Source organism: Anticarsia gemmatalis, chromosome 16 (assembly GCF_050436995.1).
Source record: "Anticarsia gemmatalis isolate Benzon Research Colony breed Stoneville strain chromosome 16, ilAntGemm2 primary, whole genome shotgun sequence".
Classification (NCBI taxonomy): Eukaryota; Metazoa; Arthropoda; class Insecta; order Lepidoptera; family Erebidae; genus Anticarsia; species Anticarsia gemmatalis.
Genome location: NC_134760.1, coordinates 2,970,144 through 2,994,638, shown reverse-complemented (window position 1 = coordinate 2,994,638; position 24,495 = coordinate 2,970,144). Strand labels below are relative to the sequence as shown.

The following is a 24,495-nucleotide window of genomic DNA, read 5'->3' as shown; positions in this document are numbered from 1 at the left end:
ATACTATAAGAAACTAACTCCGATATTCATTGTACTTAGGCTTGCTAGAAGTTTCAGCGCTGATACACCGATCTTGGCCGCAAGAAAACTACCGCGACTTCCTTCTCTCATATACTCTCTTTATTACTTGATTTCTTTTTCTTGCGAATGCTGATCAGCCTTTCGAAAATTTATTTACTGCCGTATTGCAGATTTTATGATATTGGTAGAATTTGTTACAATCAAAATAAAGAAATTTGATTTTTTGTCTAAGTATGAGCACGCCCTTGAAGTTTGCAGTCTAGAATCAAGATTGCCTATTCGATATCTTGTAACACGTAATTTATTCTAACTGAATGCACACATAATGATGGATCAAAAGGCTTAATTTGACGTGGAGTGTATATTGCAATGCGAGCGCATTAATATGAAATCAACTGACGCTATTCAATGCAGGCATTTGATGCTGATTCCTGACATATAGGGGCTTCAAGTGATTTGTGTTTACATATATTGCGCATATTATAAATTAGAGGCCAAAGTTTGTTAGAAAAATGTAGTAAATTTTTAGTTTATAGGGAGTAGCTGGAGTGGGTACAAACTTAATAAACGTGAATATTTAAATTACTTATATTATATGGGGTTGTAACACAATCTAGCGTTCCAGTCCTTTCGGCACTTGCTGTATTACAAGCTTACTAAAAACTTATGAGAGTATACTACTTAAGATCATAATTTTTTTGAAAACTAGCTCAGAGCATCGATTTTTGTTCTTCAAAGTTTTTGAAAAAATATTTTTATTTTATTTTATACGTCAATCTTTTGGGTAGGTAAATCTTTTTTATAAAAGTGTCGATTTAAATAGTATCATACCTTTATATCTATTGAAAATCACAATATCCTCAAAATAAAAAGCAAAACTGTTAAAAGGGCTGTCTAAAACATTTTATTTTTAAAAGTTGAACTTTTTCAAAACTTTTCTGTACAGAAAACACTCGTCACAGCTATGTATTTTGATTTATTGAAACATGCCAACGCGAGTATTCAACAACAGTCACATGACACGCTTTAAATTACTTTCGGTACTCGATTGGTATCTAATATTTACGATTTAAAATAGAATGTGTGGAATTCAATAGAGTACGAGTATGCTAGTTTACTAACTGGCTTCTATTTGTAGCATTTTTTATGTGTAAACAGAGAGACGAATTATTAATTGACTTTTTATTTGCCACCGTTGTTGTGTTATTTGAAGAGTTGAAAATAAATTTTTGACAGGTTTAATTGGGATGAGATGTAAACTATTATTGGCCTATCGCTACCATGTGATAAAATAAGTTTGACGAATAATTAAGAATTTTGAACACTCGTTACGAAAACGTCATAGTATGATCATAATTTTGTAAAAAAAAATGGTAAAAAATCATCTTTGTATGGGATTTGTATGCCTATTAAATATTTATTTTAAAATAAAATGGATACAGAAATACATGGTGACTAACATATAAACTGTCTTACTCATATGGTTCATATGATACAGCCACAGACAAACAGACAGACAAGGAAACCGTAGTAACCGTAGCATTACCCAAAAGGAGTCCGTGTACCAAATATTACTTTAATGATCTTAAAACTTGAAATAAACTTACGCAGAGCTAAATTAAACGTTTATTTCTGATTCAAACAGCAGAATTATTACAAATTGAAAGCCATTGATGTCTCCGACGCTCTGTTCCGTTACAATGGAAGTTGGATTGCCAACCTTTTTCCAATGCAATCGTTTGGGACAAGAAGAGGGTCGAATTACCATTAATTTATTGTTTTGTAACAGAATTCCTACACGACAGGCTTTATTTAATTAATTATACAGACAATTGATTAATCTATTTAGTATTAAGATTGTTTCAAAGTTTTTTTTTGTTTCAGAAACGTTTGTGACTACTGGCAGTGAAGAATTTATTCCGGAGTTATACAAGGTAAAACTCTATTTAAAAAATATTGCTAATTACGTCTTTATTCTTGCTTTTGAACCAGTTTGACATAAACAAAACCACGGTCCATGTAGATCTCCAACTGGTCGATATTTTTTTATATTTGAATTAGTAGGTACTTAAACATTTTAGATACTTTATTATGTTTGTTAAGCAGGTAGGTATTCATTTTTTAGTTTGATAAATATGTTAAGAGCGTACTCTCGCCAACAAGCTTGGCGAGTAAAATTATCTGTTACCACAAAGGTAAAAAATTCTTTTATTTCAATAAAATACTTAAAAAAATCGTATGAGACCATAATAAAATTAATACATCATTTATATATAGTATATCTAGGTATATATAGGTTTAAAAATATTGTCAAATATTGACAAATTTACAAAAAAATACGTCATTACAAAGAGAATAATTGCATCAAACTATTTTTCATTTAACCGTGAATTTCGGTCGTCGTATAAAACGTTGTAATTGCAAATTGTGAAGTGACAGCGCAGTACACTCAACATGATGCAAGTGACAATTTAATTTTATGCATCTGTTCATCATTGATTTTGTACAATAGTTTTTCATGCAAAATTTCCTACCTGCATTTGACCAGCGTGGTAGACTCAAGGCTTAACCCCTACCTTATTTCGGGGAGAGACCTTTGCCCAGCATGGGATAAAAATCATGCAATCATCAACTCTACACGAACATCCGCGTGGATTGTTGTAATTTAATGCAGACAAATATAAAGCTGCGGCGAGAGGCTGTTTTAAATTAAACACATGAAATGATTCATTATTTGGACAAGCTTTAAGGTTTTAATACCAGCATTCGATAATAAGGTAATGAGTACACAATGGGCTGCAGTATGAATGATAGTAAGAATTCGTTTGTAAAATTTTCATTTTGGCAACAGAATGCTTCGTTTAAAATACCTACTTGTTTTATTAACTTTCGTTAATGCATCCAGTTGGAAGTGTTCATTAAATTTATTTTAATAAATCTTGTGGAATTGTTCGAATACGAGTAAAATGCTTCCGTAAGGTTCTTCATTTTGAAGATGAATGGGAATATTTATCGTAAACAAGAGTTTACTAATCTGTGTTTATTATTCTTGATGCGAGAGTTTGATTTTTTGGATATTGGAACCTATATTTGTTACTTAATGACGCCAAAACTACTGAACGAATTTCGATGAAATTTGGTATGAGTTTATTAACTAATACCAAATTAATGTAACTCTTCGTCGTAGATTATAAGAACTACAAATAACATTTTTAATGCGATATTGTCCATTACTGGCCACAAGATTTCTCCCAGAATGAGATGGGAAGCAAGTCATAAAAAGCAATCTAGTGAGTTGAAAAATACATAAACATTTTAAGGTTGTTCTATTGTTAAAATTATGTCAAGGGATGGTCACTGTGTTACTCGGTACACTTTTAATATTAAAAGCTTTTAACGCTTACATTCATGTCGTGTCACTGTCATAGTAACAAGCAGCGGACATATTGTTTTATATAAAAAATAAAGAGTTATTCTTGTAAAACGTTGGGGTTAAATACTATCTTTGTTCTCTTTATGTATCTTTCTAAGAATTATTAAAATAATGTGATTATAAATTGTTGTAAGAAACAAAGCTCTACAGCTAACTATTCTTTCCTAATCACCCCCGGTTTCTGAACCACATTTAGCGGTAGTTTATCTATTCAAACAGTTTTTTTTTTATTTGAGTTTAACGCTATTGAATAGATAAACTACCGCTAAATGCACCTCAGAAACCGGGGGTAACTCACTCAAAAATTATTCTTGAACATTTTTGACCAGTAAATGCTTAAGAGCCAATACGGAAATATGATAGTAAAATTTTGGAAACAAAAGCTTATTATTGGACCCACGGGGTCCAATAATAAGCTTTTATGTTTCAATCGATTTTCGAACTTATTTGCGGCACTGCCAATGAATAGCGAAGTAATTTGGCCTCGTTCAAGTCTATTTTAGCTTTGACGACTAACGTGTGACATAAAGCAAAGAGCCATTCACGCCTATTCACTGATTCTAGCATTGCGATGACTAAATTGAACCCCTAATTGGCAGGATTAGATTAATCAGTCGCACAAAGTTCGTTTGAAAATTCGACGTACCTGTGAGATTTTAAAGGGAGCCACCTTTAAAATCGTTTTGGACGAAATGTATGAAAATATGTTTGAGATTGTTCCCTCAATAGTGTTTTTTCTTCCTCCTTTGTATTAATATGCATTACTTATTATGATTTACATTTAATTTGTATTATACACATTTAACTTAATGGAGAAAACTAGATAGAGTTGCTGCGTAAGTGTGTTTCTGAAATAAATGTTGGTTAGGCCTACAAAAAATTGAGGATAAATCGCACGTATTTAAAAGATTTTGTCCAATTTTTTACATTCATAACTGTATATTAAAATACAGATTAATGTAAAACTAATCACATAATTGTTAAGAATAAATATACATAAATATGGATGCTATATAATGGTGGACATGTATTCCTTCTCATACTACTAGTTCATCAGTAGAAATGTTCGCAAACTTAGTTATAGTCTGAGTATATCAATATGAAATACAATGGCCTTTCGGTTCTTGTTTTTGCTCGGAATAATATCGAATGTCTGAGAGTTCTTTGGTCCGTTCTTAAAGGCTTACAACTTGTCTAGACCGCCTTCGGTCAGCTTAGACTGACTCTCTGATAGGACATTCAAGCCAGGCTGGACAATGATGGGTTAGTACAAAAACAAAAACGGTTAAGCCAAAGTAGGAGATAGATAAATAACTGCCAGAACCGTGAGTTCAACGCTTGTCATGTGAACGAGCAGGAGAAAACAGACAAATGGTTTTTTATACAACTCTTACGGCCAATTTCACCACTTTTGTAAAAGCAATGGAACCTATCAAATGGAATATTGACAGTTGCTTTTATACATTTGCTGTCACTATATCTATCTGATAGGTTATCAAACACTTATTCATACACCTTAAAACAGGCCAAAAGTGTTCTATCCTCTTCTAAATTTTATTTGCGGTAGAAGAGATTATTAGAATCACAGCCTTCCTAACTTTCTGTTCGCTGAAAGAGACTATAAAATTGTCTCCTACAATTCTCACTACATCAATCGTTCTATTCAGAAAGTGCTTTTATTATTACCATTGCGAACATAATTTTCCGACCATTAATTTTCGCCTCAACAATAATACCGGCTAGATTTTCAATGTGGGTTTTCGTCATTAATATAATTTGTTCAAGAAAAGTGTTTCCACTTAGTACACTTAGTACTGAAATGTTCTCTTAATACTAATAGGTATTAGAACTCACTTGTCCATTAAATCGTTTGTCATGATTTGTGGCTTTGAAATGACGTATTTATTTTCCTTATACGATTTTCTTGCTTCTAAAATTAATCTTTTAGAACACTTAACAGACGTATAAATTAATTTTTGAAGTCAATGATGAAGTAAATAATATCATCAATCATTCAAAATAACTACTTTCAAGAAATATATATCATATATCATTTATATCGCTTGGATTAACCTGGAAACTAAATTCAGGACCTCGCAGTTCGCACTAGAGAAGCATTCACAATAATTTTTATTTCTAAAGAACGCGTAACTTTCCTGTCCTTTAGAAATAATAATAAGATTAAGTGAAGATTGAACAAAGAAGACTTATTTGATACTTTAAAAAAGAAAACATCAAAGTGAATTGCAAGTATCACAAATGTACCACAAAAATTACATTCAAAACCCTCATCTATGAGTCATGGCTCAATATCCTATTCATCGTTCAATTAACTACTTTACGTTTATTACATTAACACATACACACGAAATAACCCAGTCGCAAATCTGGTTGGAATCTCACACTTCAACACGGATCTGTTTTATTGGATCATTTGTTGATAACTCAGCATTATAGACTTTGACATCCATTAAATCAGAACCGCAATGAGAATTAAAAGCTTTTTTGCGTGGCTTATATTCCATTTATTATCCACCAGCTTTTACCCGCGACTTCGTCGGCCATTTTCCTTTGGGAATGTGTCATTTCCCCGGAGTAAAAAGTGGCCTATGTCCTTTCTCGGGTATCAAAATATCTCCATACCAAATTTGATGCAAATTGGTTCTGTAGTTTAGGCGTGATTGAGTAACAGACAGACAGAGTTACTTTCACATTTATAATATTAGTATGGATTAAACTACGCGAACAAAGAACTTAACACAAGGCGATAATAAAATAAAATTAATTTAACGTACTAATGTCCCACTCAAGCAAGGTTCTCCTCCCGGATTGAGGGAGGGGTTAGTCCACCGCCTTGGCCAAGTGCCGGTTAGGGATACAAGGCGACGCGACGTACCTAAAAATGCGAAGAACTTTGACACGATTCTCTAAAGCCAACTATAAAGATGCTATCGAGTATCGTAAGTTTGGCATAAAAAATGTACTGTAAATATAGTTCCTAAGGCGCCCGCTAGAGACATTGATCAGATTTTCATACAAAATTTCTCGATATCCGTTGTCGATACTCCATAGTGGTAGAGATTTGTAATGCTTCTTTTGCTTCCTTCATAAGCTGTTATGTAATCTTGCACCGCGTTTGTCACTCGTATAAGAAAGTTATCGTTAGATACAAGCTATAATTAACCTGTACAAGTAACTGAATGAAGACAAAGAACATTGTTAATTAACGTGCCCTATTCGCGTACACATCAACTGTTCAAAATGTACTTGTATAGAGATTATATTTGTTGTCTATGCTGCTCTTGTCTGCATCGCAATTAGGTGTACATATTATTTTATCGTATAAACGGAAGCTACGGTTTTGTAAAATGAAAGCACTATGCATAATTATTTTATATTTTATACTGATATCATTTTCTAAACGAGTTGTGTGTTCAACATAAATTACTATCAATTAATCGTATCAGATTTGCAACGGTGTAAGGGTAACGGTGTAAACCCAACAATATTTTGGCTTTAAATTAAATAAAGAAAAATTATACTTTTTTTGTGAAGCATCACAGCGGTCTGGAAGGCTCTTGACCTCGCTTCAATGAGGTTGCTTAAATTGCATATTTTGCCTACCTTGTTAGCCGCTCGGTAATTTAATATTTTTTGTTAGAACAAATTATTTAAAAGAGAAAAGTTTGTTTTATTTAAAATGTGACGCTTTTCTCAAAGGTCTGAATAAAACACCCTTGTCCCACCGTTTTCATTGTTAATCCCATATATATAATGAGAGATCCAGATTACAGGCTCTAATTACCTTTTAGTAGGCATGTTATTTTACCACCAGTGGGCTTATCACGTACTCGTATCTCAGTTGACAGCTAGTGTTACAAATTGAGATATATCAGCTACAAATTGATGGTCACTATACAATACACTGCTGTTTTGATGTTACGTGTTAATCACTAGGTACAATCTAAGGGAGAAATCAATGTATAGAATAATGGCTTTCAAATAGCTGTCAACTGAGATACGTGATAGCCCCTCAGGACGCCAATTGTACTAAAGTTCGATTAGATTAAAAAGTAACGACATATAACTATTTTCCAAAATGCACCTTTCATTTTCACGACTACCTCCAGTTTTCCTCAATGAAAGGTCACAACGCACTCAACAAAAGTAAGGCTTTAAATCATTCCCCATTAACCGTTCAAGTACAAATTAACGCGAAAACACGCCCATGGGTGTTTTCAGCCAAAATTCCTCTCCTAAATCAGTATAATCATGAAAGATGTCCGAAAAATACTCCGTAGGTGCTCACCGAACACTTTAAATCTTTTTCAAAGGTCATTACGACGTCAATTCAATTTCACAAAGGCATCACAAGTAAATGGGACAAGATTTTTTGTTTTCTTTGTGTTTTTACTTTGGAACACCATGCTTTTTCCATAATTACACATTTTGTTTACATTTTCGTTACTGTTTGTGTCAGGTTTCGAATGAAGCAGGCTAAACCAGGTAGACACAATTGAAATCTGTATAACAAACACTACATAATATGTGCCAATACTGTAAGCCCCGTTGGGAGGTCCTATTGGCCCAATAGGACCTCCTAGTAGGCACAGGATTTTTTTGTTGTGGAGGGCGGCGGAACTTTATCCAAATGATACTTAAATTCAAAAATGATTAGTATTTCATGGAACTTGCCAGATGTAGTGATGACATGTAGTTTCCAGACACGAGACGAGATTTAAAATAGTAAGACTTTTGTCTAGATAGGTCTACAACATAGTTGTGTTGATACAGTGAGTGTAAATAAAAGTTATGAATGTTAATGTGAAAATTAAGACGCTTATTAATTTCTCTTGTGATTGCTCCAAATTAAAAGGGCCTCAAAACATATTTTGTAAATGAAGATCTTATTTTTTTACCGACTTCACTCTTAATATAATAAATTTTGTTTAATGAGACTTCTGTGTTATTAATTAACCTTAATTTAGGTAGGTTTTTAATTGTTTTTATCCACAGTGAGTCAAACAATAATAACTCATCGTGAGACCATAAAACACTTTATTAAGCTTTAAAACGCTTGTTCAATTCTCACATCAATTCATGAGAAGTTTATTACTAGAGTAGTAATTGCATTGAGAGATAGACATTGAACCAATTGATGTTTTACTTGTATTTTTATTAGGTTGGTAGTTTATGAAGACGTTCAATTACCTAACTTTTGTATGCCCACAATATTTTTTCAGCATCAGAGGTTATCTTATTTAAAAAAAATCATAGAAGCCGTTGATTTATGAATAAATCAACCAGTGCCGAATCGTCAAAAGAACTAGTACAATTTTAGATTGTCCTGTATTTTGCTGTTTAATAGTTTTTTTAAAAAGGCAAAGGAATAATATAAAAAAGTAGTTTTATAGATTTTTCATAATCCCGACTGGTATTACTCGTTTCAAAACGTCAAGCAAAATAAATATACACGATTAAATACATTTCCGTTTAAAAGATAGCATTATATTATGCTTTGATTTTCAGTTAAACCGGGAACTTCATAATCTCACTTTATAAGCCAAAATTTCTGAATAATTCACGTAATTAATGAGTATTTCCATTCCAAACTGAAATAATGAAAGGTTCAAAGAGTAATGAGGCATTTATCTATGTTGAGTTCATTGACCCTACAAATTATACTCTGTCCCTTTACTTTTTTAATGAAAAAATCGTGCAAAAGTAATTATGGCCAGCAACTTTTTAATATGGTGTGATTTAGATTCCATTTTTAAAGCGATGTCGTTCCGTTTTACTCAGATACATAGATAAGGAGTGCTTTATAGCTAGTTGGTAAAACTGCTGAACTTGTACGAATAATTATTGAACCATTTTAATAATTATTATTAAATAGCAATTACAACTAACTGACTAAGAATTTAACTAGTTTTTCTTTTGGTGTCCTTCTGTACTATTTATTTTGAAATGAAAACTAAACCGGATGAAATTCGGAATCCAGGATGAAATCCGGATGAAAAAATTCCAAAGATATTGTTTCTGTTAATTACTATATGCTATATTTCATACATTTAAGCTGTATTATCTTGATTGATTAACCAACAAACCGACTTTCACGTTAAACAACAAAATAATAAGAACATAATACGAACATTGCGGCCATTAATCCCTCTGGTATTAAAATCTCAGACTATCAAAGGCGCTTGTAGAAGATAAGGCTTGAATATTTAAATATCTTACTTGCATCCTACATGATCCAATTTCCGTTCTTCCCGGCTGGATGGCCACATGGATGAAGATGCACTCTGCTAAAGAATGTACCTCTTTCCTCCTTGCACAGGTATTCTTTACGGAGGTCTCTATCTAAGAATAAGTATAAAACTTGTAGAAGAAAAAAACCTTTTTCTGTGTTATAACTATAGGTATTTTATGTAATGGTGATGTGTTATACTTGTCGATAATTTGCGACATTCGATGGTGCTGACTATAGAAAATCGCTCTACAGGTACGATTTCTTAAAATTTGTATGTAGGTATGTGAAGTTACTCGCACATCATGACGATTAACTTTTTATAGTGCAATAATAATTATAAGAAAGTCGTAAAACAGCTCAACCTTGTTTGCATAAAATCTATTTCTAAACAACATATTATATCGCCGCTAAAAACTTTTATCATAGACATACTTAACTTTTAACTTACAATTATACATTCCATTCCACGCAAGCTTAGCATAAAGGGCTTAGTGACTCCGTTCCGTTTCACGTACTAAACTCTATCTAAGCAGTATCGTGTTCTATAAATATTTAACTTAGTAAAAACAGACGTGGCGATGCAAATTCAATGTAAATTAGACATTTACTTGTGATTTACTACAAACGTTATCTTAGTATTATGTTATGTAAGTTGGAACGTTATGAAGCTATGAATAATTGTACGTTTGTGTGTTTGTTTGTTTGTTCGTTTCTATTTGGAGTTCTGTTATTACTTAGTCTAGACGTTATCGGTTTGGAATGATAGCAATACCTATGCCCAATTTTGTCAATAATTAAGTGTATGTATATCTAAGGAACAAATTGCGTTTTGCATATCACAACTTCTTCAAATAACCGATAAATATATTCATATATGTATATTAATCTTCTCATATAGATAAACTTATTTAAATAACTGATAAAAATATATAATTTATAGATCAATTAACAACCATCAGAGATCAACTATCGGACGTACCACAAGTGGCGCTACGGTTAAAAATAAATATGTTACAGTTTGACTAGAGGACCCGCGTGGCTTCGCTCACGAATAGCTAAGGAAAAATTAAAGTTGACATTAAATCACCTATTCTAACTCGCTGGAGAATGATTGATTTTGATCCAACTCGTAGAGTTCAGCCAGCGTTTGCAATGTAAGCACAAAAAAGTGTTTATTTACGATTTCGCATTAGAAATCTTGAAATACTCAGTGGATCCTAACATATTAAGGAGGTTTTTATACTTATAAACATTCATGCTGAATCACTCTATATATTTTAAAAAACCTGCATCGAATTGTGTAGAAATAAAGATCTAAGCATACATACCTACATACAAACATAGCTGACGTGGGAAGAGACTTTGCTTTATCCATCTCTCTACGCAGTAAAGGAATTTCGAATAACTTGGGACTGGCCGAAAATCTATCGCCGATTTTTGTACTGAAAATAGAACAGCCAGCGCCTCTAGTGGATGTCAAAGGAACTAATCTAGTGTGCACGTACAAATGACAAACACTACCGAGCGTTAGATATTTGGAGGATAAAAGTTATTGTGTTGGAAGTTTGATTGCGCTCCAGTTTGAACCTTGCATGCTGGATATTGCTCATATAGACTGGAATATTGCTTAAACAAAACTATGTAGATTTGTCCAATCTAGAGCATGTAGAATTAGTAATATGCAATACTACCTTCGATCCTGCTAATATTTGTATGACTGGGAACATTTGTAAAATATCTTAACATGAACGTTTCTGTGGATGGACCTATGTTTGTTTCTCTTTCACGCTAAAAAAGTCTACATAAAGGCACCCCAATAGGTTTTAGTCTAAATTTTACACAGGATATTTTTTAAGATGTACGGACGCGGGCAAAGTCGCGGGACGAAGCAAGCTATACGAGGCTAAAACATGGACAACTTTTCATATCAGACGAACTTTTCCACATAGACGGAGTCGCGCGTCAAAATATTCCTTAAGTAAATAAAATAGATATTAACTTAACTACTAAACTACGGATAATATAATTAGTTTTAGAAATAATTAACAAAGAAACTTAACATTTTAATAATATTTTATTTTCCCATAAAAGTCCTACTAAATATTTATTAAGCAGGCTTACTGGACGCCCGGGGCGTTTATAACAACTCTTGCACAAAGTGAAAACATGAAACAGAAAAAGTTTTAATGATCTCAATGCGAAATAGGCTTGCTGTTATAAAAAAAACATTTTTACTCCTTTGACTCTATAGTGATGGTAGTTTTTTTTTTAAATGTGGTACTTGACAACTTCTGAGATGCAATGGTTAAGGCGGTTGCTACGCCACCGGGTGGTTCGTATGTTACGTTGAAGTCCGTTGTTTTTAAGTTTGTGTGGGAGTTTCTCAGTTCGGCTATCCTTATAAAAAAGTCGGGACAATTATACAGTTGGGGAGCTTATATTTTAGGTTAAAGTACCTATCCACTTAAGGTGTAGAAAAGCTATGTTATTATTAACATCTTCGTGTCTGCCTTAGACTGCGCGTCTGTCTAAGGACCGTAAGGATTTGTTGTTTTTATGTCTACACTGTGTACAGAGGATTGACATTTCCATACCATAGAATTTAATACAAATCCATATGGTCCGTACGCTCCCATTCCTACGCAGTGGACGCATAGATTTAAACTATGAAAGTAATTGTCATATAATTTGATACAGGACAATGTTTTTTTGAGTCTTGAGGAAAAAATTTTTCGTTTATTAAGGCGGCCGATTCCCTTTGAACCATATAACTATACGGTAGTTTAAGTGTTTGTTAATGAGACCAAAGTCCTATCCCTACAAAATTTTACGATAGTAATAAACTTTATGATATTTTTTAAGTGATGACTTCACTTTATAGTTACATACTTTATAAACAACAATGTGCTAATGTACTAACAATTAGCGGCTACCGGATAAACAAATATTGATTTAATTAGGTGGGTTTTTGTTTTAGCGCAATTGTAAATACGGTCATCAATGTTTTATGACTCAAAAAAATGCCTAATAGGATGTGGTGAGTAAGGTATGTTGTGAGTTACCATCGTAATAAAGAGTTAGTTTCAAAACTACTAACCTGACTCTGAGTGTTGTTTGTTTTCTGATCCATACTACCCTTTCGTTTAAATATTATAAATGCAAAAGTTTAGGTGTTTGGATGAATGTTTGTTACTAAATCGTTAATTAAATTTTCCACACATATAGTTTCCCACCTTAGTTTACTCATAGAATACTTTGCAGCCTTGTATTTTTGTAGCATTTGTGTATAATTGAGAAACTGACTAACTGACATTATAATTAAGACATTTAACATGGACACCGTTGAAAGTCCTTAATAACAGGCAAATTTTGACAAATCAACTCATAAGTGGCTAAAAATGGGAAATAGGGAACGAGTTCAGTTGGAACATCTAGTAAAGCAGGAATTACCACGATAACACCTTATTTGCCTTTGCTTGTTTGACATTTGAACCACATTGTACCGTGGTCTCAGACCGACTCACAAACTGTTTGTACTAACTGAGAAACAGCAAATAAGTTCTATTTTCAGGTTTGCGCCCATAGCCAGTTGCGCTCACCGGTCGGTAAACGATCTGTGGGTTAAGCAACCATTGGCGCGGTCATTTCATAGATGGGTGACCGCATAGTGGTATTTGAACTGGGCGCCTCCGTGCTTCGGAGGGCACGTTAAAAGTCGGTCCCGGTTGTTGTCTACTAAGATAGTTAACAGTCGTTAGGCCACGTCAAAGGCCTTCGGGCGGCTTGAACAACTTTGATACTAGGTTGACCACTAACCATACGATAAGTGAAGTCCTGCTTTGTCTTCGAATGAAATAATGAGGTCACATTACAACTACTAAAGGTCAAGGCAAACTTCCACTTGGAGAGATTACATAAAAATTTTTTACTCAAAATAAAACGGCTTGACTGACTTGCATAAAATTTGGCTTGATTCTATCTATTGCTTTCTTTCATTTCTAAACCTATCAATTTTCGTATTTATACTTAGGCTACTACCTATTTGTTACTTTTTATTTATATTATTACTTGGCGATTATAAAGAGAGGCCAGGCGTTTCTTGCCAACTCTTTTCATTGACCCTACTTTCCAAACTGGCGGTAAATTCACCTACTGTGTTTGTCATCATTAGTGTTTGTACCAGATCTAAATGAAAAAATGCTTTGATTTTGATTTACTTTTTTGTTTGTTATGTATATACGGATGGACCCCGTTAACATTACTTGACCCCGGTTTCTGAGGTACATTTAGCGGTAGTTTATATATTTTTTAGTAAGTGTTTTTTTTATATGAGCTTAAACGCTATTGCATAGATAAACTACCGCTAAATGTACTAAGAAACAGGGCATTAGTAAGTTAATAGAATAAAAAATGTTTCCCAATATCCTACTGTACTGGTTATAAAATCGTGACCTTCAGTGTAAGGCTTTGTTGGATCCCAAAGGTTAATATATGGGAGCAAACACATTTACACTGGGATAATGACGTCTGGGCCTTAAAGAATATCCCTGGATATCTGTTGTTTGTGTACAGAAGTGAAAATAAATAATAATATTTAATGGAAAAATAAATTATAATAAAGAAATGATATGTTTGTGAAATATTTCTCGTATCCGACGGTACTGTATGACACAATGCATGAATGTAAATTAAGCATATATTTTTGGCCTCTGTTTCCTCATTGAAGATAAAAACGATGTTTTTGCATGTATGTCACTTTTTACTCACATTTTAGTTGAAGGCAGATAAACAGTAGACAATTAAAACTAACATTATAAATAAATAAACAGAAAACACTCAACAGATGTTGATTGAAATTTTGCAGACTTTTAGACCCAGAGAGCAAATATAGGTAATATTTTATTCCAAAACAATCATACAAGGATTGAAGTCAGGTTAATATCATAATATAGGTGTGGGCCTATGCGCATAGGTACAGATTGTCAAAACGACAGATTGAGGCCACGCAGGTGAGCAGCCTGTCAAGTCATATTATATCAAAGCTGAGAATAAAACACATCTTCTATAGTACGACAATTTGTTAGAGAGCCCAAGCATACTCATTACTCATATATCTAAATATATATAATTCAAAGTATAAGTATGTTTATCAGTTATTTGGTTACCATAGTACAAGCTCTGCTTAGTTTGGAACTAAACGACCGTGTGTGAGTTGTCCCATGATAATGGTGACCGACTGATTGACATAATGATCGATCAACGCACAGCCTGAACCACTGGAAAGATCGGGCTGAAATTTAGCATGCGGGTAGATGTTACGACATAAGCTTCCGCTAAAAATGATTTTGATCAATCATACCCCCTAGGGAATAAAAAAGGGGACGAAAGTTTGTATGAAAATTCTGTCCTGAGTCAGAAACCACGCGAAGTTGCGGGCAAAAATCTATACTAATATTATACAGCTGAAGAGTTTGTTTGTTTGTTTGTTTGAACGCGCTAATCTCAGGAACTACTGATACGATTTGATAAATTCTTTAAGTGTTAGATAGCCTACTTATTGAGGAAGGCTATAGGCTATATATCATCACGCTACGACCAATAGGAGCGGAGTAGCAACAAGAAATGTTACAAAACGGGGACAATTATGACCCATTATCTCTTATGTGACGCAAGCGAAGTTGCGCGGGTCAGCTAGTACAAAATAAAAATAAGAAATCAGTCTATTTCTAAAATAAAATAGCTTTCTTAAATAGACCATCATCAGCTTCATAATAGGTCACTAATGTTCTAAATTCTGAATGTTGTATACCTCCGCTAGCTGCAAACGTTCCATACAAGTCTCTCTACTAACTTGTAGGACAATTATAATATTATGTATATTTAGTAAGTCGGGTCACAGAACATCTAGATATTAGAGCTGCCACGTTACGTATCTATGACATGTGACCTCTTTGTGTGCACCGGGGAACTACCTACACTACCTAGACTATATATAACCATAAGGCTGTATTCACATCAAGCTTACTGCCTGTTAGTAACTGTAAGCGCTTTACGCGAGCACCGACATTGAATGCAACTGTTGCAAATCTTAGTTGACAACTATTTGAAAGCCTCTGCTGTACATTGCTTTCTCTTTTAGGTTATAGTGATTAACACGTTACGTGAAAGCAGCAATGTAATGAATAGTGAGTAGAATTTGACACTGGTTCGCAAAGAGATATCGTTTTCAAAACTGGGCTCGGCCAAAAATAATCCTTTACGTTTTCTTGTTAGGTATTTAAGAAGATTATTGAAATTGAGTTAAAATAGACTTTGCTGAGTAAGAAAGGACGTGAAAATTTCGGACATCGACATGACATGTCAATAATATTGAGAGTGATGATAAATAGATGAAAAGTAAAATATGACAGTTCTACCCAAACATGCTCATGCCACTACGGAAATTTACGTCGAAACCAAACATGAAAGTCGAGTGCACATTATCATCGGCAAATATACACCTCTACTAAAGGAACTCTACGATAGTCTTAACATTATTTTCGACCGGCACACACTAATCAGCAGCAAATAGTTCGCTTTGTTTGAACTAAGCTTTAAGATAGACATCATCGATACTAAAGATACAGAGTGGAGGAACTGGTTGATCCATTCACAATAGCGCCGTGATATCAATACTCTTTGCTAAGGAATACGGATTGACGCGGCAGATATCGTTCTGAGATAGACTCCGGTTAAGAAAACGTTGCCTATTTGCTATGGTAGTGAGTATTTTCCTTTGAGGAATATAATTTTGGAAGATTCTTAAGTAATAGGTATTTGAACTGCCTCTGTGGTACGGTCGGTAGTGTATCCGACAGCTGATTATGAGGTCTCGGGTTCGATTTCCGGGTTGGACAACGTGCTACAGAATGTTCTAATTTACATGACACGCAAATATTAAATTAGGTAGAGGTAGGTAGGTACCAAATAAAAAGAAATATATTAATATACTACCCAATAGAAGCCTAGAGTTTGGTAACGTACCCGGAAAATGGCAATATGCTCGCCCCCTATTACATATTTATGTATGGGACTAACATTGTTATTGGCGAAACGTGGATATATTTCATACATCTCTTCTTACATTCGGATATAATAGGTGTGATATGTCGCATTAATAAGCTGCGTAGTAACTCAAAATACACCGACAGGACTTAAACTAGACTTAACACTAGAACCATCCCATACTTTTTTTCATTTATTACTAACAAAATAATCTTCTTTATTTAAATTATAAAAAGAGGAGGATAAACAAGTAATTCGTCGATTCTGTTAAAAAGTTGTATTTTGAGTTGCAGCACTATTGTATCAGTTTGGGGAAAGTCTTTTCGCATTATAGTATGTATGAACTTGTAATAAAATCTTTTCTCCGCACAAGAAAGCTCTATATTTGGGCACTTCGTGCGCTCACTGAAAGAATCCTAATGTACCGTGTACTCATTTGTGATTCTTGAAGCCAAAGATATTTTATTACAAGTTCATACATACTATAATGCGAAAAGACTTTTTCCCCGACCTAATATAATTTGTGCGACGTGTTAGTTATTTATTTTTTCTATAGTTTTAAGCGATATGTACGTCTAGTTCTGAAAGGCTTTAACGGCTGCTACCTTAAGCCGACTGTAGTCTACACCGACTGGCCGAGACTGTCTACTCTACAGGACAGCTTAGCAGACAAACGTATGGCGGAATAGGCCTATTTCTATCTAGGCAATTTTCGGAACATGCATATATACGACCAAAGTAAAATAACTCTCGTATCAGCTTTCATGTAAATCTTTCAATTAATACTAGTGATCCAATTGTTTTAGTTTTCCTCTTTTTGAAACGCAAAGTGTTAATATGGAACCTTATTACTGAGACTTTACTGTCTGTCTGTCACCAGGCTATCTCATGAACCGTGCTAGTTAGAGCTGAAAATTTTCACAGGTAGTGTATTTCTGCATATACGTAGACGTTATTATTATTGTATTAGAAATAATTGTCACTTGTTCCAACGGTAAAGTAAAACATCGTGATGCAACCTTGCTCTCCTGAGAATTCTTTAAGGCATTCTTGAAGGTATGCAAAGTTCCCAACCTGCACGGGTCTTTAGTCATTTCGCACCACAAGCTATTCGCCCCGCGGTGCGAATCGCCCAAGTACTGTTTCAGAATAGGTCCTTTCGCACCGCAGTGTTTGGAGCGGGGCGAATGGCCTATGGTATATTTTGGAATAGGTCGATTCGGACCGATGATAAAATGAGTCAATATCCCTTTGGTATATGTATGTTAAACACAATGAAAAGATGGCATAGTCATATCGATTTTATAAATAATCATACAAACTACAAAAAGAGAAATCAACATAAAAAAAATAACACAAGTATTAGTAATATGGCAATGGTCTAATACACAGTTCGATTAACATTTGACGCTTTACTTTGAACTAAATTTTGATGATCACAAACTATGATATCCATTACAATTTCCTCATAACTAGTTCAATATTCAAAGTCACAGAAATAACACTTTATGTTGTTATGTTGTACAATATTTTGTGTTCGGTTGTACCATAATACATACTTTTTATCAAATTCACCATCTCGATAAAAACTTGTGGGCCGAATCGACCCATTCTAACAAGTTATTGGGCGATTCGCACCGCGGTATGAAACGACCCATTCAGAAATAAGACTTAGGCGATTCGCACCGCGGGGCGAATCACTTGCGGTGCGAAACGCCTAAAGACCCACCTGCACTAGCCAGCGTGGTAGACTGAAGGCCTTACTCCACCCTCATCACGGGCGGAGACCAACAGTGGGAACGTAATGGATTATATTTAATTTATTTATTTAGACGCTATTAAATACAGAAATTTTATGTTGAGGTTTGTTAAAAGTATGTTTTAAAAATGGGACTTTGGAATATGTTGGTAACGTTCACCTCAAATATACAAATCTTACTATTCATGAATGTATGTGTACTTACAAAATACGCATGTATGAAATTCTCTCATACCTGTTACAAGAGCAACTCAGATCGTATCAAATTATGCAATATTCGTGACATGCTGCTGATCGATGTTGATGGAATCTGAGATCTTGAATATATCTCAATAAATTGGATATGTATGATTCACATTAAAGGAAAACGTTCAATGTATGCACGTCATATTTACATAGTAATGTGGGGACAAAGCTATTACTTGGTGCGAGAAACCTTGGCAATTTAAACAAGAAAATATATGTTACTGTAAAACCCCGAACTGTGGTAAATCCTAAGATTTTCCGGTAAAACCTAAAATTTACCAACTCTCAATGGTAGAAGTCCGAACAAGCGGAGTTTAAAAACTATGTTACGGTATATAAAAAACTCCTTCTTCATAACTATGTTATAATTATATACCGTAACGTAAGTTATAAAGAAGGAGTTTTGGGCAAAGCGACATGGGTAGGTTAGGTTAGAATCATCAAGTGAATAGAGGTAAAAGTTCGAAATAAAAGAATTGCTCGGACTTTTACCATTGAGAGTTGGTAAATTTTAGGATTTACCGGAAAATCTTAGGATTTAACGCAGTTCGGGCTTTTACAGTAACATATACAATGATTTGGAGCAGAAATTGTTGCGATTCTACGATTTCTGCAGAGTCTCGTAGGTACACAATTTCCACAGGAAGCAAATATTAGTTGTATGTTCTACAAAGCACTAGAGCTTTTCAACAAAATAAATGTTATTTACCTTCTTTTAGAACTAATGTTATTGCAACGCCACATTGAAATTATTGTTGCTGTTTAACCGTATAAAACTATATACTTAAGTTTAATCTACACCGATATTTCGACATAAATGTTTCTTTTTTTTTGTACAATTCACTCTTATAAGGAAATGATATTTTTTTTATATTTGACCATTTCGTTTTAACTCTAATTGTCATATCATGAAACTAAAGATATTTAATGACGAGACAAAACTGATAACTAACTACTATAATTACTTGGTGTACAAGTATCCTAGACTAAAGTTAGCCTCACAGACAGACACGTACATTATTCTTCCGCATTTATATAGATACTTACAATTTCACAGCGTGGCGTAACTCTACAAGCTCGGTTTACCTCGCCTGCAACCCCTAATTGAACCTTTTATCCTAGTTCTGCTGAACAAGGTTGGTGTTGTAACTAATTACAAAAAAGCTGTAATGGAACCCACCGAGGATAACTTGTGTAATACCTTCTTTCACGCAAGACAAAAAAGCAGGGAAAGTTATGTGCAGTTCAAGTTTAATTTGTTTTATAAACGGAATTTACTACTAAACTAATTGCGTACAAAAACTAATACATATTGTGCGGATTAAAATATTTAAAAGAAACTGTAACCCTAATAGTGTGAGCTGAACATGAATAGATTCACTTTTAATTATTTAAATGTTAAATCGATAATAATACAAAACACAAAACAAAATAACTACACCCTTTATAGGATAGTGTTAAGTTAATAAAAATATTTTTGTCTACAAACAAAGTCCACAAAACCCACATCACATATTATTTTATTATTAGTAGTGTTCAAAAACATACATCATTACATTCCCATTCAATTTGGTGTTATTTATAGCTTTTAACCTTACTTTCCGAATTATAAATAAGCTTTTATAAATAGCCCGTTCTACTTTCAACGGCGCCAGAACAAGAATTTTTATCCGCCCTTAATTTGCCCGATTTTATCAGAATAACCACATTCAATTAAGGTCCCAAAATGGCTGCCATAAACCCGCAACAAGCATTTAAATTTAAGAACCGATTACATAGTAATTTAATTTTTTACAACACAAAATTAGCAAAAGGTTTTCCATTTGTAGATGCTTTATCTAATGCCTATTACTTTATGGCACGACTTTTAAATTTGGAATTTGAATGGAACAGTTTTTTTATCTGTGAAGCTGTCAGTTTGAATTACAAATAAAAAAATACTCAGTATAAATGTACGAAAGTAATTTGTGAAAAAAATTGAATTGTTTTCTTTCAAATGAAATTTAGTAAATTTTCTCAGGCTAGTGTATTACATTGAATTTCCCAAAGGAACTACTGTGAAATTATTTTATAGAGTCAAGTACCTAGTTTCGCCTACCTTAGTTATCATGAAACACAATTTAAGTATCAAATTACAAACATACAAAAAAGACGTAACTTGTAACGATATTTTCATATTTATTTTTCTGCTTTTGTCCACATAATTTTATCCACAAATAGAAAGATTGACTAAAATACTCTACGTTTATTCCTCACTTATAAGCCGAAAATAGACTGAACAATTTTGATTTTCTTAGTGCTTACGACAGTTGGTCTGACATTGAGGTACTCTAGGGATCACTTTCATCGATTACAGTCGTTGGTTTCGGTTTGTGATTTATTTTGAAGTAGCCAGATTTTCTACAGCTATGAAGAAGCGAGTGTTTGAAATTTTAATTATATACGTACGGAATATCACTCCTGTTATGTCCGAAAGCGTAGATAAAGGTTTATGAAATATACCATTACCTAAGTTGGCTGGATAATGTCAAATACTATACTAATATTATAAAGCTGAAGAGTTTCTTTGTTTGTTTGAACCCGCTAATCTCAGGAACAACGGGTCCGATTCGAAAAATTCTTTCAGTGTTAGATAGCCCATTTATCGAGGAAGGCTATAGGCTATATATCATCACGCTACGACCAATAGGAGCAGAGCACCAGTGAAATATGTTACAAAAACGGGAAAAACATGGCTCTCTTATGTGAGAAGTTGCACGGGTCAGCTAGTTCAATATAAAAACTAATCAGCGTCTAGCGTCCCACGAACTAGATATTTGTATTACTGTAAGGTAACTTAAAATTAGGCTCGCCTCTTATTACATCGGGGACTGAAATGTTAAATTGATAACGGCAAAACGCTAGTGTACTCCATATGCCTTCACCTACACTTTTGGGTATAACATGCGAGATATTATGCATGCTATGCGATCTAAACTACTACTACAAAATGTACCGAGGCCACCATTTAAAATCTAAATTCCACCGGACAACCGGTACTTAATCGGAAGTGGTGACACTGCCTATAAATAAAATCTATACGAATATTATAAAGCTGAAGAGTTTGTTTGTTTGTTTGTTTGTGTGTTTGAACACGCTAATCTCAACAACTACTGGTCCCATTTGTTTCCCAAAATTATTTCAGTGTTAGATAGCCCATTTATTGAGAAAGGCTATAGGCTATTATATCATCACGCTACGACCAATAGGAACAGAGTACCGGTAAACAATGTTACAAAAACGGGGAAAATTTTGTGACGCGAGCGAAGTTGCGCGGGTCAGCTAGTAAACAATAAAACTCGCACAAACCTCAAATGGACAGCAAAATCACACATACTCAATAACATTTCAATCACAAATATAAATATAAACGGCCATTTTGAAATCAAAACGATTAACAGACGCATTTAGCCCGCAGTGACACCTTTATCGTATTTAATCAATTAACGTCGACAGCAGATGAAATACGAAATGGCTGATGGAATCTTCTCGAGTTTGTATTAATCGTAAACGGGGCTTGTAAATCGATTTGTCATTGGTCCGTGATGATGATTAATGGTATAAAGACAGTGTGTGTATGATATAAGTGATAGTTTAGCAATACGAAAGTATAAGAAGGTATTATTTGGGAACAAAGCCCCCTCGGTCTGCTTTTCGTAATAAGCTGGAAAAGTATGGATGTATTTTCATGATTTGTTTTTATAAATAGTATGATTGTTTAGCAAAATTTGGATTAAGATTGATAAATATACATTTATTAAAAACATAGTTCCCGTCGAGCAATAATTTGTTTCCTGGATAGATACGCGCTATTTTGAAATCGGTCACACCAGCCGAGAGTACCTAGGTTTGCTGACATACGATTGAGATAAAAAAATATATATTTTCTTTAAAACGTGTAACGTCCTAAGGCAGCTACTATATCCATTAAATTAAGTAACCAGGTCGGCAGTTTCCGAGGTTAACTCTTAAAAACGAAGAGACAAACCAACAAATTATTCGAACGACCACCAATTTGTTGGCTAAATATAGGCGGTATTTAGCCAACAAATTATAATGTTTTTTCCAACGAAAACCTTTTATTCCGATTAATTACAAAGTAAACAGAAAACATTGAATTACGTTATTGTGTCAATGACGCGCCTAATAATTGTTCAAATTGTTTGTGTGTCGATTAGGCTACGCTCGAATTGTTTGAACAACAACGCTAATTGAAAACAAATGTGTGAATGTCTTTGAGTTTTTAAAAACACCATTTAATAATAATATATACATACATGATATCATGCCTTTTCCCCAAAGATGCCTTCTGATATTCAAGCTGGGCGTCAACTTGTTCTGAAAACACGGTAAGAGTTGGTTCGCGTCTTTATATTTTAGCCGTTAAGTCGATAAATATAGTCGCTAAATCCCGAGAGTAAGGCATTTAAAATGCACTTCAAAACTAGTTCCTAGTGCACCCGGTAGAGGCAGTGATCAGATTTTTATACAAAATACTTCAATAGCTAGCCGGTTATCGGTAGTCGAATCGCGGTACTGTTCTTTTGGATGACTATACAACGATAATACCAGAACAATGTCATTTTTTCCCAGTGCAATGTTGGTAGCTGTGTCAGCATTAAGCTCGGCTTGACTGCAAGGCCGTTAGCTTCCCACACGATACTAATATTTGTGTAATCCAACAAAGGGTTTTGGGTCTGGTTGCACTTTGTGTTTGTTATTCCTTTTGTTTTGTAACAGCTACTGCAATACAGGATTATTTCTTAGTACCCGTAGAGTACTTTGTAAAAGAGAAAAAGTTATTCTGAATGATATTTCTGGTGGACATAATCTGTTTTCGGTTTAACAGTTAGTAAGTGGTCCTTGCTAACAAGAATAATAAAAGTGGTCCCGGACAAAGAAAAGGTTGGGAGCCCTGATCTAAAAAATGTCTCTTCATAATATAAATTGTTACAATTAATATTAGACGTTCAAATTTAAGCATCCATCCACTATGCTCTCCTCACTCCATGCATTCACTACAAAAAATGGCGGCTGCCAATTATTCCGTCGAGATTCTCGCGAACGAACTATCGACATTTCAATCAATAAACTTGACAATCGCCATTGATCAAAGTGAAGGCAAAAGGGAGCGCTTGAGGTGAAGTTTTAACGAATTTATTGATGCTTCACTTTTGCGAAATAGTGCTTCAATATAGTAAAAAAGTATACGGCATTTTAGTCGTTACAAAAAAATATTGCAAATACAAAACCTCATTTTAAAAATACACGGGCTGAGGCAACGTTTTAGAATTTTTAAATATAGCAGCTTATTTCGTGGGATAAAAAAAATATCCTATAAAGTTAATCCAGGCTATAAGCTATCAGTATACCAAATTTTATTAAAATCCGTATCAAATCCATACTAATATAATAAATGCGAAAGTAACTCTGTGTCTGTCTGTTACTCAATCACGCCTAAACTACTCAACCAATTTGCATGAAATGTGGTATGGATATATTTTGATACCCGAGAGAGGACATAGGCTACTTTTTACCCCGGGAAAATGACGCATAATGGGAAAATTAAGGTGGCGGACGAAGTCGCGGGTAAAAGCTAGTTTTTCATAAAAGAATAACAAACATGCATACCTATCCATCCTCACCAACTTTCGCATTTATAATTGTACTATAATATATATTGAACACCTTATAAATTTC

At 34.0% G+C, this 24,495-nt stretch overlaps 1 protein-coding gene across 1 annotated transcript in view; it reads left to right on the top strand.

Moving 5' to 3' along the window:
- LOC142979199 (neuropeptide CCHamide-1 receptor-like) overlaps nucleotides 1-24,495 on the top strand; it is a 215,115-nt gene that overhangs the window by 77,273 nt on the left and 113,347 nt on the right. Inside the window, exon 2 of the mRNA XM_076124006.1 lies at nucleotides 1,906-1,955. The gene's annotated coding sequence lies outside the window, so the exon portion shown is untranslated. The remainder of the gene's footprint in view (nucleotides 1-1,905; nucleotides 1,956-24,495) is intronic.